Source organism: Budorcas taxicolor, chromosome 14 (genome assembly GCF_023091745.1).
Source record: "Budorcas taxicolor isolate Tak-1 chromosome 14, Takin1.1, whole genome shotgun sequence".
Taxonomy (NCBI): domain Eukaryota; kingdom Metazoa; phylum Chordata; class Mammalia; order Artiodactyla; family Bovidae; genus Budorcas; species Budorcas taxicolor.
The window spans coordinates 22,577,754-22,597,151 of NC_068923.1; positions in this window are offsets into that span (position 1 = coordinate 22,577,754).

Sequence of the window (19,398 nt, forward strand, 5' to 3'; positions counted from 1 at the left end):
GGAGAAAGCACACACACACGCACATTAAATAGTTCCCAACTTATGTAGCCAAAGATAACAAAATGTATCAGCAGTGGGGTGCCCCTCGGGGCAGGAGTTAAGTTCAGGGCCTTCAAGACCAGGTTCCAATACACATTCCTCCCTATGACACTCATACAAGATGTCCAAGTCAAATAGGAATTGGAGTCAAGAGGGCACACGGAAATTATCTGGTCCAGGACTTTCCTTGTAAAAATGAGAAACTGCAGGCCAGGTAAAGCGCGATGCCTGGGATGCCCCCATCATCCCCCAGGAGAGCTGGGACTCAAATCTCAGTCAGCTGACTCTCTCCAGGCCCTGGTCCCCTCCTGCTGACACTGCTCTGCAGTACACACAGTGGGACCAAGATGCCTGTACTCTGTGTTGTGTAGAAAGCACTCAGGAGACTCTTTATCCAAGTGGGAGGGGGATGTCTGCTTTTATTGCAAAACGTGTTTGTCTGATGCTTTGCATTCTGGATCCAGAAAACAAATCAGTACCAGGAAGCTACAACATTTCTGACATGCAAAGAGGCAGAATTTCCAGAACCATCCAGTTTCACCCCTCTAGATATTTGAAACCACATGTAGCCATAAGACTAGCTAAAGAATAAGCAGCCAAGCTGGAGGGCACTGACCTCCTGTATAAGTATCAGCATGAAGCAGAAGCCGTCCTGTTAGGAGATGTCGCTGCTCTCTGAAACCCGTTGATGGGAAAGATTTCTGTTAGGCTTGGGCTAATTAGCTAAATGACTCCACCGCAGTGTTATTGTCTCACTCTCTTCACACGTCTAAGGGCCATTTTAGATGGTTGGCATGGTGACCATCAAACTGATTGACTTGGAATGTCTGCATCCCACCAGTATTCTCCCTCGCATTGTTGTCGGGAGCCAGAGTGGCTGTGGCAGACACGAGGTTGACGGCTTCATCATTACCTAATGCAAGGATTTTGCACTATACTGGAGAGAGGAGCTTCTTCCTCAGAGGTGGGTTTCTTTCAACCACATGTCAACAGGTGTCTTGTAAAAAGCTCAGAGTACAGTGATAATGAAGGGTCAGCCCCTGACTTTAGGAACTTACAACCAAAGCCTGAAGTCCTTGGCACTGTGAATGGCAGAAAGGAAGCTGTACATGGAGAGTCCCATGAATAGATGGGTGTTGACCTTGAAGTCCCAGGTAGGAAATACAGAAGAATAAGCACATACATCAGACATGAAGCCCCCTCCCCTAAGGTTTGCTATTGGACTTTCTGGCCATTTGAAGGGCAAACGGCGTGGGTCATTCAATCCTTCTCCTGGCCCCTATAATATGGCTGCAAGTGCCACTGGGGTGCATGACCCAATAAACTTTATGTTCCTTCCTTAGGGCTTGGTTCTTGATTCTGATATTCCTGGAATCTTTCATCAAAAATGACTGAGCCATCTAACGTGCCAATTATTTTTCTAACTTATTAATACCCCTTCAGAACATACTGGTCTCAGTATCTTACAAGTAGAGGCATTTTCCAAGAACTCAATGGAGTTCCCAACTGGAAAAGTGAGACTTTCTCATCCTCATGTTAAAAATAGTCATCATGGATCCAAAGTTACATGATTTTCTTAGCTTCTTTTAGTAACTGACAAAGGACTGGAATTTGTATTTTGTTCCAAACCATAAGAAGGCATTTAGCTTCCCTGCTGAGTCATAAGGCCAGGATGGCAGAGATTGGATTTGTGTTGATTTTATAGCCCCAATGCAGTATCAGGGTAGACAAAGGCAAATTAATCTTCATGAATGAATAAATGATAAGAATCTTAAGAGCTATTCTTTCCCATCTAAGAAAACAAAAAAGAAAAAATTATTTTCTGAAATATTTTGCTTTGCTATTCCCTTTGAAAAAAAAATTCCAGAAATGCAAACCAAACCCTATTCGAGTTGCCTGCCCACAGACGACATCATCAACATGGCTGTCATTGATGAAGTAGAAAAGGGTCTAGGATTAAACATAGGTTATAAGGAGAAACATTATGTGCTTCCACAAACATCTTTTTGTCAAACCAAGAAGCAGAATGCTGGAATAATCCAACAGAATTGGTAAATAACCATTACCAAGATTACTGGTAAATTGAGATTATTCTACCAAGATTATTCTACTTCAGATATACCAGTGGTTTATCTGAGATTATTCTACCTCGGATATACCAGTGGTTCTGAAGTTTACCCAAGAAAGTACAGTGGTTCAGCAAAACTTCATGAAATAATCACAAATTAATTCCATTATAAGAACTAAATATGACTTTCTCAAGGGAAACTGCATCATGTGCATTCAATCTCTGTATGTTACAACATGATATATGCAAATTTTAAGAGGTCCTCCTTTAGTAGTATCAAAATTAATTAGATAAATCCACTTTCCAAATGTTAGGTTAAAGGTGATCCTATTGGCTGAGAAGAAAGTACTTGAGATCACAGTTTGAAGTATCAAAGACTAGCACACAAACAAATTCTGGATGTATTTTTTTTTTTTTTTTTGTGAGAGGAAAAGGGGGAGAAAAAACCCCATCAAATTGAAAAAGTTCTATTTACTAACTGTGTGTGTTCTGGAAGCTGAGAGGTCAGATTTATTAGATATAGCATTGATGTTATAAAGCTCTAATTGTCATGAAAACAAAGCCAGATGATCCTAAGATACTATAGGTCAATGAGTTCATTAATCAATAGTATGCATCGAATGATTATTTTGTTCAAGGCAGTTAGTTCCTAAGACACTGTGAGTTGGAAGAATAATTACTTATAGACATTATTAATTGTTAATGCTAATATAACAGGAGCTGCTCATAACTGGCCAAGATCATTGTCATAATTCTATGCCACTCAAATAAGTGTGATAAAAACACTCATTTGTTTGTTCATTGCCAAGATTTATTAAGCACCACTGTCTTTTAGGCACTGCACAATGCACCAGATATTCAGAGATAAGAAAAATATCAAAATCTAGGACTCCAGTGGCCTTGAATTATTAAAGATCCCTTCAAACTGTGTCTACCAAAAGTGGAAAGAACCTCATTTCATCCCTGCAGACAATTTTATATAGACAGGAATGCTTCCAAGGAATCAGTGAGAGCTTGAACATGGAAGAACGTTAAAGTAAAAACTCTGCATCGAAGTAGTCACAACCCCATCAGCTCAGGAAAGGCCAAATGGGTCCTACAGGGACTTTAAGTTCCATGCTTTGGACTTTATGACTCCAGATAAGCTGTGGAAGGAGAGTTTTTAGAGCATCTGAGAAGGTTCTTGGAGAAACGCTTTCTCTTCCTCACCAGATTGCTGACATAATGGACACCAGGCAAGGAACTGAGTTCCATTTCGTTGTGTTGACCAAGAGATGCTTATAGTAAGGACCAATATACAGCATCTGTTTCAAGAGAAAAGCTAGAAACCTACAGACCAGGTTCTTCTGGGCCAAGAGAAGAGCCGTGTCCAGTGTCCTAAAATGTCAACTGAATTTTGAACAGTCTGCCATTCTCAGCCCAGGCTTCCTCCAGAAGATGCCAAGTAACTGCTCTTGGTTTTCCTAGAATCCACCCACAAGGCACCTAGAACCACAAGGACTGTCTTTGCTTTCTGAACCCCAGGCACTCCAAGGAATCTGCCCCATTGCCCTCACTTGTCTTTCAAGGCTTGTTTGTTTCAGGATGAACTTTGGAACAGACTGTAAATCCTTTCTTCGTATTGAAATCAACCCAAAGTTCTTGTGTTCTTGATACTACACTATTTAAACCTGAGCCTAAATCAGGTAGCAGGTTGCACAAGGCCCAGGTCAGAAGCGGAGACTGTCTGCATAGATTAGTGCTTTAGGGAACAAGGAGTGGAAAATGCCTAGAGCTTGGGAGGGTATAGAGACGCCCTGGATGAAGATTTGAGTTATATTCAAACAAGTTTGGCTTTTCTGGCAATTTTTCATTTTCAAAACAGCTAATTCATATAGAGAAAACCCGTAGTACAGAGACTGCCATATCTGGGTGACTACCATTCATGTTCATTTTTTTACAGAATATGTAGATTCCATTGCCTGAATCTTTGCTGTAACTCATGAACTCAAAATTTACGCTAGAAAATCTTTTTCCGAGAAACAGCGGTGAAGGTACAATACCAATTTGTACACAACAGGATCAAGCGCTTTCACAATTGCCATTTAAATAAGGACATCTCTAGAAATAAAAATGCTTCCTTTTTCCATCAAAATAAAGAGCAGGAATGTCAGAAGGAGGAGACCAGGACTGTTGGATCCCAGTGTTTGGGTCGTGGAAGTTCCCTGGAACACACTGTTTGTAGGTGGTAAAGTCAAATAGAAATAATTAAATATAAAGAGATGAGTGGTTTCAACAGGGAAAGTCAATTGTGCCATGATGTCTACGAGACAAATGCTAGAAATGAGTGGAGAGTGTCCAAGAAAGAGTTTAAGTTTGCTGAAACCCTCCCCAGGGGGCTTTGTTCTCAGCTTTGAACAGTCTCAGCTCCAGCATGCCTGGGGGAAAATGTGACTAGTATTTTCCTCTATTATCATAGATGCAGGAAAGTAGAATTTCATAGACTTTTAGATGCTCAGAATGAGAAGAGACCTCAGTCACCCAGAAAAAACCACTTCTCTTTTTATATCAGGAAGCAGAGGCTCAGAGCCAAGAAACTCATAGTGACTAAATGAGTGATTGTGTCACAGAGTCTGGAACTCAGATCTCCTAACTCCTAGACCAGATGTTAGAGATCAAAAACTAAGAGTGAAATACCCAGTGAGAATAGAGCATTGCTCTTGAGCCCAGGAGATGAGAGAAAACTTCCCCGTCCACTGGAGCAACTGCAGAAGCAGACACATATTTAAGACATCTTCCCGTCTCAAATATGATTGAGGATCCTGTGCCTTGAAAGATGACATCATTCCTTCTTCCAAAACCCTGCTGTTTTCAAAGGCATAGAAATACCACTGCTGCTGTGAGCAGTTGAGAAAAGGAAAGAAGAGCCCTCCTCCCCTCCCCTCCCCTGACCACTCCCACTTTGTCCCCTCTGTGTCCTGCCCCGCATAGACCGGTTCATCTCTTTGGTGCATCGCTTAGACCCATTCAGCTTCTGAGTCATGTCTCAGACTATATCCTTATCTATAAACCCATTTACCAGGATTTCTCCTCAGGAGGGGAAAAAAAAAAAATTATGAACTTGAGTTTAAGAAATGGGATGTGATTTCTTTGGGCAACTATTTGACCCTAAGTCACCAGGTCTACTAAAGTTGTCCCTTTGCATGGGGCTCTCTGGGTCTTCCCTGGGCACAGCCTATTTCCTCTTGCTTTGTCCCAGAATGTCTGTCTTGTTCATATCACAGCCTAGTATTCTGGTGTCTTCACCAAAACTACAAAGAAGCAAACAGAATTTAACTGCAGATGTAACTGTAACTGTAACTAGAAAATTGTTTCAGGAAATGAACAAGCCTCTTGTCGGCTCAAAGGAGGATTTCCACAGTGATTTCCATTTAAGCTGTGCTTGGTATAGATTTTCCAGAATTCAGTAGGGCTGCCCCACAGCCCTTATTAAACCTAGTAGCAGAATATTCATTTCTCCTGAATCAGGCAGAACCAGGAGCTCCTAAGAGATAGAAAGATGGTCAAGCTCTTGGATGGCAATAGGTGACCCAGTGTTTTTAAAAGACTGTCTGGGGTTGAAATAAGTTTCAGAGAGAAATAAATCAAAAATGGGCTCTTTGTAAGAATAACCTGAGTGTGACTTATAATTGAGCAGTCAAAAGCCTTTCCCACAGATTAGGAATATATCTGTAATTCCTCTTAGACTTGTCAAATGGACTATACAATTTGACATCCCAGAGTAAGACAAAATAAGAGGATGTTTCCTTTCAATGTTCTATTCTCTTCCTCTGCCCACAAGACTGTGGTCAGGGAAGGGGGAGAGGGGAACATGCCCTGATCTCTCACTTGGAGTGGCATGGGACATCACAGTTCTCTCTTTTGAGTTCATGCAATCCTCATCACAATCCCACCAAGGAAGTGTTACCATTTCCACATTGTAGATGAGCAAGCTGAAGCTGAGAATGAGAAGCCCTCAACAAAAACCCATGTACCTCCAAAGCCCATTGCTTCTCCCCATCCCAAGTCTCCCAGGTCAATGGAAATGCTCCCAGACAGGCCCTGGGATCTTTCACAAAGCCTTGCCCTCCTCCACCCTGTCACCTTTCCAGTAGAATGATTGCAGTCCTGTTGGGTCTCTAGAGAGAGGAGTGATTCTTGCCTTGACTGTTCGCCTTGCTATTTGGTGGTCCCGCCTGTTCTTTTGAGTGATTTTACATTCTAGCTGTCGGCGGGAGATGCCACATAAGTTGTCTATCTGGTTCACGTTGGAATTCACTAGTTCTGGGAGTTTGGTATGGCTACAGATAATCCCACAAGTGCCCCTTGTTCTTTATCCCCAAGGATCTCCTTTCATTGTTTTAATCAAACAAGTTCAAATGTCCCTCCCTCCCGACTCCGGTCTTTTGTCTCTATAGACTGCCCCTTTATTCCAGGGCTTTGAAATCCTGCAGAAACAGTTGGGTCTTCAGAAACACTCTCTGGGAGGCCAACGCTCAGAATAGTTTGTGTTTTTCTTTCTCGATATGAAAAGATCAAGGTTCCCAGGAGAAGCCAACCTGATCTGATAATTGGGCTCTTATTTTCCCTCTGAATCGTGCTCTGAGGGAGGGGAGGATAGCTTCACCCTCCAAAGTTCCTCTGAGGGTTCAGAGTCTGGGTGGGAGGCCAAGTTCCCAGACTGGGGGCTGCTATCTTGTCAGGTGTCAGAGGCTTTGCTGTTAGAAATGTGAGGTAGGCTCTGACTCACCCTGAAAATCACCTTAGATGGGCCAGCTTCATCAGACTTGTCAATCCTTCCCCGTTTTAAAGGAAAATGCTTTCCACATTGCTTCCAGTGCGATATGGCTCTTCTTATACTTTTTCCTCTTCGTAATGTAGGAGTGATGGAAAATACCAGTCTTTGAAGAGCACATGGAAGTTTCCAGCGACATGAATCCACTGTATCTGATTTTGGATTGTATTTTCTTTAACCCCCTTTTACGGCATAGAATTCTGGTGCCTTGCTCCCTGAATTTGTCTCCATGCTAACAAGTAGGCTTTCTTCACATTCTGGCTTACACGGGAACACAACTCTTCCACAAGTGGCCTTTAGTGCTCTTTATAATATGATTTCCTGTAATTTTTAAACTGTATGTGTAATTTATATTCTGGCTGTGTCCAATCTTTGAACAACTTTACTAGGTTGATTTCCATATATATTATGCAAACAATTCTTACCTGATTTTTTATGTTCTATCTTAAATGAATACTGCACCACTTATTAATAAATAGACATTTCAATGACTGTGTGGCATAATGTTTTTCACTTCATCAATGACACAGAGTGACAAGTAAGGACAGTTCTTTGGGGTTTTTTTTAATATTTATTTATTTATTTGGCTGTGCCAGGTCTTAGTTGCGGCACACAGGATCTTCGATCTTCCTTGCAGTATTCGGGTTATTTAATTGTGGAATGAGAACTCCTAATTGCAGCTTGTAGGATCTAGTTCCTTGACTAGGGATCGAACCTGGGCGCCTTACATGGAGAGTGGAGAGTCTTAGCCAGTGGACCACCAGGGAAGTCTCAAGACAGTGCTCCTTTGGAGAAGTTTCACCTCCTAGACCATATGGAAGGAAGACCAGGCAGGTGACTCGGAGAGACTGTAAGTCGACGGAGGGGAAATGAGAGAAGCTCACATCAGATCGTCTCCCGCTATAGTCAGTGCAGCCGGAAGGGATGATTTCTCCTGAGAGACAGGGTGTTGGAGCAGGGAATTCTGGGAGCATTACTTAACCTTTTTCTGTCTTGGTTTATCATCTGTAAAGTGAGGAGGAAAATGTGTGCCTTGAGGGGTCATTATCCTCCTGAAGGATCTAGCACTCGGCAAGTCCTCAGTGAGTGAAAGGTTTTGACTCTATCTTAAACTTGCCTCACTGGCTGCCTAAATTGGGTTTCCATAAGAATAGAGACAGGATATTGGGTGCAAGTAGTTTATTTGGAAAAAGTGGAGAGACTGAAACAGGGAGGGAGAATAGTCAGTAAAGAATGAACTGCCTTGTGGGTAACTGGGCTCATTTCCACCAGGAACTCCCTGTGAACCCATGCGAAGTGTCCCAAAGAATTGTTCCACCTGAAGACAGGTGTATGGGCATTCATCCACTCAGCCCTGTTTTTCCCTGGTGGAGGTTGCCCTGGGGCATTAAATACCCTCCTCTGTCAGTTTCCTGGGCTACAGCTGAGCAAGCTCCCCAGGGCAAAATCCCAAAGGCAAAGGAGCAGAGACGCAGCCAGCGGAGGCGATGAGCTGTCTGAGTGCTCTGGCCACAGGGCAGAAAATAGGCAGGGCAACAGCAGCATGTAGCACCTAAGCCTGCCTGAAAACCCCCCATATACCCAGGGAAGCAAAAACCCAGCCAGGTTGCCACAAATCACGCTAAGTCAGAGGACAATGTTGGCGAGCACTGGGCAAGCTGGTCATGGTGGCCACAAACTTATTCATTATTAAAACAATGCCTGTAACTTCTAGGAAGCAGGGTATAAGTTCTGCTGGAAGGTCCTCCTTCAGTTCCAAGGTCCACATTTGTTATCGTGAAGGCCTGAGACTGATCTACGGTTGAGAAGAACATCCAGTCTGCAAACATGTGTCCCTTCCGCAGTGAAACACACCCACCTCCGGTCTCAGGTGACTGTATGACAGTCAGAGAAAGAGCCTAAAAATTATATCCCTGAGAAAATCCTTTCCATCTGCATAAATGGAGCAAAAGCCCATTCACAGTCTTGCATCCCAGGTCCTCCCTGGAGCCAGTTATTGTTCCTAACAATGTGGGCTTCCAACAATGAGCTCAGGCAACCAGCTGACCTGGGACCCAGTGGCCTCCCCACACTGAAGATGTGTAAGAGGTCTCCCCTGATAAAAGTCCAATTGTCCTCGTATCCTGCCTCCACATCAAGTATGAAAACATCCCCAGCAATTTATCTTCTGCTTCCGGGCAAGTCAGCCCCAGGCCAGTGGAGAGAAAAGGGGGTTAGCAGAGGGAAATAGAGATGAAATAGAGAAATAATAGAGATCAAATCATGGACAGCCTCCTGGGCCATTATAAGGACACTTGCTTTTACTCTGAAAGTAAAAGACAGGAAGTTAGTGCAGGACTTTGAGTAGAGGGATGACAAGATTTGATGGATGCTAAGTAGGGCTTCTTGAGCTGCTGTATTGAGAATACACTGAATGAGACAGGGGCAGAGGCAAGGAGCTTAATCAAGAGCAATCCTAGCTTAGCAATAATCCAGGCGAGAGCCAAGAGTGGCTTGAACCAGAGTGATGGAGGTGGTAAGAAGGCGTTTTAAGTGTAGAAATGATAGGATTTGATAATAGATTGAATGTAAGGTGTAGAAGAAGGAGAAGAAGCCAGGGAGATTATGTAGATTTTATCTGAGTGACTGGAAGAATGAAGATATCATTAATTGAGATGGGAGTATATTAGAGAAGAGGCTAGTTTTTGCATATGGCCTTTTGCATATTAAATCTGAGCTACATACAAGGCATCTAGCAATATGTTCAGTAGTGAGCATGTAGTTAAGGGGGTTATTTAGGGTTGAAGGTTATCAATCTATCTATCTATCGACTTGACAATTTACATATAACATTTGAAACCATGAAACAAGGTGCTATCTCCTCGTGAACAAGTATAGAGACGAGCAGACACCTAAGGACTGTACCTACAACACCAAGAGGTCAGGGAGACGAGGAGAAACCAGCAGAAAAGGCTGAGCAGAAGCAGATGACGAATAGAAGACAGGAGACTGTGGTGTTGAGATGCCAAGGGCAGACTCATCTCACGGAGACAATGAGCTACTGCTGCCACCAAGTGCCACTGAGAGGCAGTGTGAGCGGAGGCTTAGCTGCGCAGGAGTCATGCAGACCTCGACAAACACAGTTTGGGTGGGGTGCTGGTGTGATGTCTGATTGACACGGCGTTGAGAGAGAGGAGAGCAGAGGCGATGGGGGTGTTGAATAGGGTCAGCTCATGGTGACCACCATAAGCATACACTTCCGTGGTATTAAATAAATTCATCATGGCGTGCAACTATCACCACCTTCCATCTCCATAATTCTTTCCATCTTATAAAACTGAAACTCTACACCCATTCAAGAGTAACTCCCTTTCCTCCCTCTCTCCAGTCCCTGGCAACCACCATTCTACTCTCTATCTCTCTAATTTTGACTATTAGAACCTCATACAAGCGGTGGCCTACAGCATTTGTCTATTTGTGCCTGCATTTTGAAGTCTGGGGAAAATGAGAATCAGAGACTTCAAGCAGTTTGCCCAAGGCCACCCAGCTAGTTAATCACTGAAGCAGAATGAAAGTTGTACTGTTCGTTCCTGTTGCCTCAGCCAGAAATGTTACTGTTAGCAATGTAGGCGTGTTTCACAGGAATCAACCAAAACTTCAGAAATGCAAGCTTTCTAGGCACATAATGGGTAACAATTCTCAAAGTTCTACCATGAACCAGAGGCTGTGAGCACCTTCTCTATGACCATTCAGGCCTTCTGACTGCTGTCTTCAGTGGCTACTGTTGTAATCCTCATTTTGTAGATAAGAAACCTAACTTTGAGTTAACTGATCTCCCTAAACTGAAATGTACAGTCGAGGAGGGCAGAGATCCCAACCAGCCTTTTTGGAGCTCTCACCCCAACACCCTGAAAAAGCCTGACACATAAATGGCACTCTCACACTATTCTGTAGACATCATTTGTTCCCCAGCCAGCCTGAACAATTGTGGGTGCTGGGTTGCAGGATGCTCTAGGTACACAGTACCTGCTCTGCAAATACAAAAGACTAATACAAAAACTCTCTTTCCTTAAGGGAAAGAGAGGATACCAGAGTAGGCTTTCTGGTGATGGGGGTGTTTGAAGTGAGATTAAAAGGATCAAGTAGGGACTTCCCTAGTCAAGAGATACCTGGAGTAACAGGCAAGGACTGATGCTAAAGATGAAGCTCCAATACTTTGGCCACCTGATACAAAGAGCTGACTCATTGGAAAAGAACTTGATGCCAGCAGAGATTGAGGGCAGAGGAGAAGAGGATGATAGAGGATGAAATTGTTGGATGGCATCCTTGACTCAATGGACATGAGTCTGAGCAAACTCTGGGAGATGGTGAAGGACAGGGAAGCCTGGCATTCTGCAGTCCCTGAGATCACAAAGAGTTGGATGCGACTGAGCAACAGCAAGGGCCTTCCCTGGTGGTCCAGTGGCTAAGACTCCCTGCTCCCAATGCAGGGGCCCTGGGTTCCATCCCTGCTCAGGGAACTAGATCCCCCATGCCCCAACTAAAACATCCTGCAGTCCTCAATGAAGATCGAGTGCAACTAATATGTGGTGCAGCCAAATAAGTAAAATTTTTTAAAAAGGATCAGATAAAGTTTGGGGTGTGGGTAGGTGAAAGGAGCTTATAACAATCAAAGAGCTCTTCATATGTGGAAGCTGATATCTGAATTTATATCAGTTTTACACATGAGTATACTCCTCCTTTTGCTTGTTTTCAACCATTTGAAAAATGTAAAATCATTTTTTGTTGTTCAGATCACTCCGTTGCATCCAACTCTTTGCGACCCCATGAACTGCAGCATGCCAGGCTTCCCTATTCAAGCTGGTTTTAGATGTTCAAGCTCATTTTTAAAAAGGCAGAGAAACCAGAGATCAAGTTGCCAACATCCACTGGATCATTGAAAAAAGCAAGAGAGTTCCAGAAAAACATCTATTTCTGCTTTATTGACTATGACAAAGCCTTTGACTGTATGGATCACAATAAACTGTGGAAAATTCTTCAAGAGATGGCAATACCAGACCACCTAACCTGCCTCTTGAGAAATCTGTATGCAGGTCAGGAAGCAACAGTTAGAACTGGACATGGAACAACAGACTGGTTCCAAATAGGAAAAGGAGTATGTCAAGGCTGTATATTGTCACCCTGCTTATTTAACTTATATGCAGAGTACATCATGAGAAACGCTGGGCTGGATGAAGCACAAGCTGGAATCAAGATTGCCGGGAGAAATATCAATAACCTCAGATAAGCAGATGATACCACCCTTATGGCAGAAAGCGAAGAATTAAAGAGCCTTTTGATGAAAGTGAAAGAGGAGAGTGAAAAAGCTGGCTTAAAGCTCAACATTCAGAAAACGAAGATCATGGCATCTGGTCGCATCACTTCATGGCAAATAGATGGGGAAACAGTGGAAACAGTGGCTGACTTTATTTTGGGGGGGCTCTAAAATCACTGCAGATGGTGACTGCAGCCATGAAATTAAAAGATGCTTACTCCCTGGAAAGAAAGTTATGACCAACCTAGAAAACATATTAAAAAGCAGAGATATTACTTTGCCAACAAAGGTCCATTTATTCAAGGCTATGGTTTCTCCAGTGGTCATGGATGGATGTGAGAGTTGGACTACAAAGAAGCTCTGAAGAACCGACGCTTTTGAGCTGTGGTGATGGAGAAGACTCTTGAGAGTCCCTTGGGCAGCAAGGAGATCCAACCAGTTCATCCTAAAGGAGATCAGTCCCAAATATTCTTTGGAAGGACTGATGTTGAAGCTGAAAATCCAATACTTTCGCCACCTGATGCAAAGAACTGACCCATTTGAAAAGACCCTGATGCTGGGAAAGATTGAAGGCAGGAGGAGAAGGGGACGACAGAGGATGAGATGGTTGGATGGCATCACCAACTCAATGGACATGAGTTTGAGTAAACTCCAGGAGTTGGTGATGGTCAGGGAGGCCTGGGGTGCTGCAGTCCATGGGGTTGCAAAGAGTCAGACATGACTGAGCAACTGAACTGAACTGAACTGAAGCTTCCCTGTCTTTCACTATCTCCCGGAGTTTGCTCAGACTCATGTCCATAAACATTTTAGGCTTATAAAAAATAAGCAGAAGGGCTAGGCTTGTGCTACAAAATTCACAAGCAACATCTAGCTGTTTCCTTAGAAGACTTCCACTGGCCCACAGGTGATGCTTGGCTCGCAGATCTTAATGGCAGGAAGGGGGAGTCTTCTCCTGTTCTGCTCCTTCAATGCACGTAATTACTGTCAGAAGAGGTTTCCTATCCGACCCTGAATCAGTGCTTTGTCATTCCGCTCACGGGGTCTATTCAGCCAATAGCACGGGTATTTTTCTCCAATGGAGCCGATCCTGTTTCACCATCCTGACTTTTCGGTAGGATTTTTATTCTTTTATTTATTTTTTTCTTCCCCCCAAGAGAATTTAAAGCAAAGTTATCAAGCCTTTCCCCACCCCGACCCTCTGTATCTTTCACTAAGAATTCATATAAATCCCACTGCCCTGACTTAGCTGTTAATCTTGCAGGCTGCTTAATGTCTCTGAAGTCATTTATCCTGTTCGGGAGATAGGTAAGTCATCTATTGTAGAGATTTGAAAACTCTTCGGTTCCCTCTGCTCCCCAAAGCACGAAGTCAGATAAGAAATGCATCTGCTCTAATTCCCTGGCTTCGGGCTCCTGGTGCTTGAATGAGAGGCAAGTAGTTGCTATGACCCAGCCCCTATGCTGCACTTAAGCTAAGGCTCACTACTGATCACAGTCAGTTTCTTTCTATTTTTTCCCTTAAGCTAGTGATTAGCATCTTAATGCAGTCACCAGCCTGGAGGATGGCTTGTCCTCACATCCATGATAAAGGAAAGGTGATCTTTAATCCAAAGAATTGGAAGGAGAAGAGAAGAATGCCCTGGAAAATGGCTGGTGGCAGCGAGGCCGCAGCTCAGAAACTATTTTCTTATGTGTGTCAGTCGTTCAGTCGTGCCCAACTCTTTGCAATCCCATGGACTGTAGCCTACCAGGCTCCTCTGTCAAAAGGATTTCCCAGGAAAGAATAGTGCAGTGGGTTGCCGTTTCCTCCTCCAGAGGATCTTCCCGACCCAGGGATCGAACCGAGGTCTCTTATGTGTCCTGCAGTGGCAGGTAGGTTATTTACCACTAGTGCCACCTGGGAAGCCCCAGGAATTGTACACGGAAAAGATTATCCCTTCCACTAGGCTCTCAAGCAAGCAAAACTTTTCATTAAGAGAAAGCTTGTGCACAGGGAGAAGGTGGGGGGATGGTGGTGGCAGGGAAGTGCCAGCTCCCGGAAAAGGGGCAAACTGCTTTCATAACTATACGGAGGGCAGGTCTCATGGTCACTGGTAATTTCCAGAAAGCGCCAAACTTCTTTGATCATCAGTAGGTGGTTCCATGGTAGCTGTCAGGAATAAAGAGTGTTTGGGTGAGGGAAAAAGAATGTAGGAGAATTTTCTGCAAGAAAGCCCCAGAATAGATGAAGTTAAAATTGGTATTTGAGCTTCGTGTGTTGTGGCAACATCTTGTGAGTGTTAGTGGAGATAAAGTTAATATTTTATTCCTGTGAGCCTGGTTTTGGTCTCTCAAGCCTTGGTTCTTTAGCTTCCAAGGCCTGTTTGCTCAAGGGTGTTCTTGGCCCTTTTCCAAAATGGCTGTATTCCTGTCTTGCTGAATCAAATGGACTGCCCTAATGTATTGAGAACATGCTGCTCCCCCTGTGGCCTGTTCAAATGAGGTGGACCATGAGTTTTCACCTTGACACCGACATTGCCATTATTCCGCATCTGACTGGGCCTCTTTTGGCTGTAAAGGCCAGTGAGAAAGGTCAGTTTCCTTGGCAGGCTGAACTAACCTTGGTTGATTGGCGATCCTTGCTAATCGGAGGTAACGCAGTATTTAATTAAGATTCCAGCAGCTTCATTCTTAGCCCTCTCGTTTCCAGTTCCAGGGCTATAGCCAATAAAACAAATAACTTGAATTCACTTCACAGCTGTTTTGGGCAGATTCACGGATCATGGATCCCAAAAGCTCTTCTCAGTGCTTCTCCCAGGACTTACTATGCTTCTGCCCGCCAAAATGCTTTGATATAATCAGCAGTTCTGTTTATTTCCAACCTCAGTCCCTTTCCTGGCACTCTGGGCGGGTATTTTGAAGGGCGGGGGAAGAGAGCAGAATGTGGTGAAAAACGACACAAACGTAAACCCCAGTTCTCTCACTTTGAGCCATGGGACCATGAGTAGGGAGCTCCCCCTCTGATCCTGGGCCTTCTCTTGTTTAACTGGAGTATCAGCATCTCCCTCATGGAAGGTTTGAGAAGGCAAAATAGCGGAGATGAGAGTCAAAAGTGGAGGCTCAATAAATTCTGCTGTTGGAAAGGAAAAGAAAGGAAAACTGTCTTCTTTACCCTTTTAGGTTCCTAATCTGGGGCTCTTCAAATTAAAATGACAAAAAAATTAACAAGAGGAAAGGTCTATTTCATATACACAGAGCAGGCTCATAGAAATCAATGAAAACCTCAAAGAGGTGGTCAGACCCTGAGGCTTCTATGTCATTTTAATAGAAGGAAGTTAAGTTACTGGGGAAGTGGCAAGAAAAGGAAAAGTGTTTTGAGTTTCTAGGTGCTAAATTGTAGGAAGGTAAGTACACGCAGAAACTAGTGGAAGATAAGCGTTATTTTAGTAAGATTTTTGCAGATCCATCTTTTAAAAAATATTTATTTATGTATTTGGCTGCACTGGGTCTTAGCTACTGCATGTGGGACCTTTGATGTTCACTGGGTCATGTGGGGTCTTTAGTTACAGCATGTGGGATCTCGTTCCCTGACCAGGGATCGAACCCAGGCCCCCTGGATTGGAAGCATATAATCTTAGCCACTGCACCATTAGGGAAGTCCCTGTGCAGACCTGTCTTGATGGTAACTTTCCATTCTCTTCATGGCCATCCAACTCCCCCAGGAGAGGGAATTTATGGCAGGCTTTCTGCCTTTAGTAAGAGAGGGGAGACTCAGAAAGGCTTCTTTCTGCAACTGTTGATTCTCCATGGCCTTTACCTCAAAATAATCCATATGCCCAAGTGACTTATTTTGAGGTCACATATTCTGACCCTCTTCAGGACGTTACTACTGTCATCATATCATTACACGACTAGCTTTTAGGCCAGTGCCACTGAGGAAACATTGATTGATTATTCAAAACTAGCCATGGGAAGCAGCAAAGTCCTACTGCACAGTACAAGAAACTGTATTCAATATCCTGTGATAAAACAAGATGGAAAGGAATATGAAAAAGAATGTATATACGTATAGTTAAATCACTTTACCATACATCAGAAATTGACACAATACTGCAATCAAGTATACTTCAAAAAAAAAAAAGGAGAAGAATTTCAGAAAAAAGCAGTATGGAATGCAGCAAAATAAAGATGACCCAGTTTTATGGTAAATTTCTGGAGATCTGAGCCAGTCTTTGTGAAATATGACTTTGAGGTGTATAATTCTATTTGCATGGGGGATACTGTCTTTCTTACTATTAGAGTACCACCATCTTTTTTAAAAGTTTTATCTTTATTTATTTGCTGCTGCTGTTGTTGTTGTTTTGACCCTATCACTACGAGACATGTGGGATCCCAGTTCCACGACCAAGGATCAAACCCATGCCCTTACATTGGAAATGCAGCATCTTAACCACTGGACCACCAGGGACATCCCCCACCATCTTTTGAAGTAACCAACACTTTTATTTATTTGTTAAGCATTTACATAGCCCTTGCTCTGTACCATACATCATTCATTGTATGTTATAAATACAACATGTTTGAGCCAGCTGAAGGGTGAGGAAACAGAAGCAGACAGAGGTTTAATAACTTGCACAGCAGCAGTGACAGAGCCAGGAAGCCAAGTCAGGCAGCTGGGCTCCAGGGTCTGTGCTCGCAACACCCATGCCATGAGCTCCATGAGGTTTTTTGAGTGAGTGAAGGTGAAGTATCTTGACCTAGATGACACTTGCCAACTCAAGATGCAAGTCAAGTCTGTGTGACCTTAACCCTTGTGCCTCCCTCTGCTCCAGTATCCCCTGGTGGCCCAGGCTCTCAAGGCAGGAGGCAGGCTGGGGGGTTGACCTCCTGAGTGTGACTGAGAGGTGAAATCCAGCCAGTTCAGCTGGTGTGAGCTGAAGATTGGGCAGAACATCCCCAGCCCCTACCAACCACTCACGCTGCCACTGTCTCCCTCCAATTTCTGTGTTTTCCTCACCAGGACTGAATGGGAGTGAGAGCAAAAAAAGGAGCAGCTTAGGGACTTCCCTGGTGGTCCAGGGGTTAGACCTTCCAATGAAGGGGGTGTGGGTTTGATCCCTGGTGGGGGATCTAAGATCCTACATGCAGTCAAAAAAAAAAAAACACACATTAAAAATTAGTATAATTCATTCATCCATTTAACAATTTTTCTTAAAAAATAAAGTATATATACATATATATATATATTTTTTTTAAGGGAGCAGTTTATTGGGACCCTCAGCAATGTGAAAATACTTTAAAAAGGAGAAAGAACCATCTGAAAGCTAATGGGTGAGACGCCCACCTCATGTGTTGAATCCACAGATTCTGTTTAATTCAGCAGAGAATTCACTGAATTCTCAGCTCCACAAGTCTATGTTAAAAGCAACTTCCCTTTTATAAAAAACATCTCCCACTCTCCAAACTAGGCTAATTCCAAATCTTACATGAGATACGCTGAGAAATGAGTCACAGTTTCCCTAAAGTTGAAATTTAACCGAGCGTCCTGTATTTTTATTTGATAAATCTGACAACCCTACTCCAAATGCGTAATTTGGCCAATGACAAAGAATAAAAAACTAGACAGAAGAAAAAATGCATTTTTCTCACAGCAGGATCAATAGAAATCATCATCTTAAAGTTATAAATATTACCACGTTTCCTCTTGATAAACGGGAAAGAGCAGTTCACACAATGAGACAGGAGTCAACCAAAAGGCGAAAGAGAAGTGTCTATTATACAGACGTGCATAAATATTTTTCTATTGCAAGAAATAGAGTCTCCATTTATTTATGTCCATTCACTCTGTATGTTTCTGGTATGATGTGGGGACCTGGGATGGACAAGGAGGAGGAAACAGGAAAGGAGGAGAAAAGAGAAAAAGAGAAGAGAACGAGAAAGGAATTAAGCTTCTGAAGTTTTCACTATGTGTCAGAGGTTGCACTTGATCCCCTATTTCATGATCTGATTTAACCTCCACAAAGTATCTCCAAGGTTGCTATGACTCTGTTTTACACACGAAGCTCAGAGAGGTGAAGGACTACTTTCGCAGCAGCTGAAGCACCAGAGAAAAGACTCTCCATCTAGTTTGCTATATTGTCCACCCACCCCTATCTCCAGAGCCCCTTTAATGGAGAAAATTATATGTCCTGGACTCACTGGTTCCTCTCTCTCATCCCCTTTGTCAATGTGTCTATGCAGAATGTACCACAGTTGACCTTGAGTGTGGATTAGTTACTCGTGTGCCCGTCTCCTCCAAGTTACTGAACAGCTTTAGGCAAGCGTCATGTCTGATCTGTTCCTGTGTCACCAGCCTGCCCAAGATGACTGGCATATGTATAGAGCGCCTCTATGTGCCAGACACTGGGTTAAATACTTGAGATTCATATCTTAAATTGTCACAAAGACCTTCTCTCTTATCCCCATTTTGCAGATGAGGAAAACTGAGCTTCAAAGAATAGACAGACTTAATAGACTGAAAGGGCTCTAAGAAAGTCCCAGCCTCTTGCTGCTTTTAAGGACTGTCTCTGTCCAAGCTGACATCCAAAAGAAATACCACCGAAGTATCTACCAATAATTAGAAAGCAATTTAGAGGACTTCCCTCTAAACTGGTGGTCCAGTGGTTAAGAGGCTGTACTTCCACCTCAGGGGGTGTGAGTTCCATCCCTGGGCAGGGAACTAAGATCCCACCATCCATGTGGCCAAAATGTAATATAAATTAATTAATTTAATTCAATTAAAAAAAGGTCCCCAGGTGCTGTTCTCTCTTAAAAAAAAAAAGCAATTTAAATGTTTAGAAGAATCTTTCAAGAAAATTCCAAAAGAGGTGTTTCCATCAATAGACAACTAAACTTCTTAAAACAGAATTTGCTGTGAAGATTCTTAATTCCTGAGGCAATTTCCCCAAACCTAGTGTAGTTTCTCTTGACTTTTCTCCCCTTCCCCAATTCACCTACCGGCTCTATTCCATTCTTCGCCTCTGGCAAATTGCTTCTCTTTTCGAATCAAGTCTGTATAGCCCATATGAAAGGGTAATACATTCATACCTACACGTGGAGATTGTGTAGTCGTGAAGCAATAACATGCGTCAAGCAGCATTTGTGTGGTGTCTGGCGCAAAGAAAGCACTCCATAAATTTCCACCATCCTCTCTATCAGTCTCAGCTTT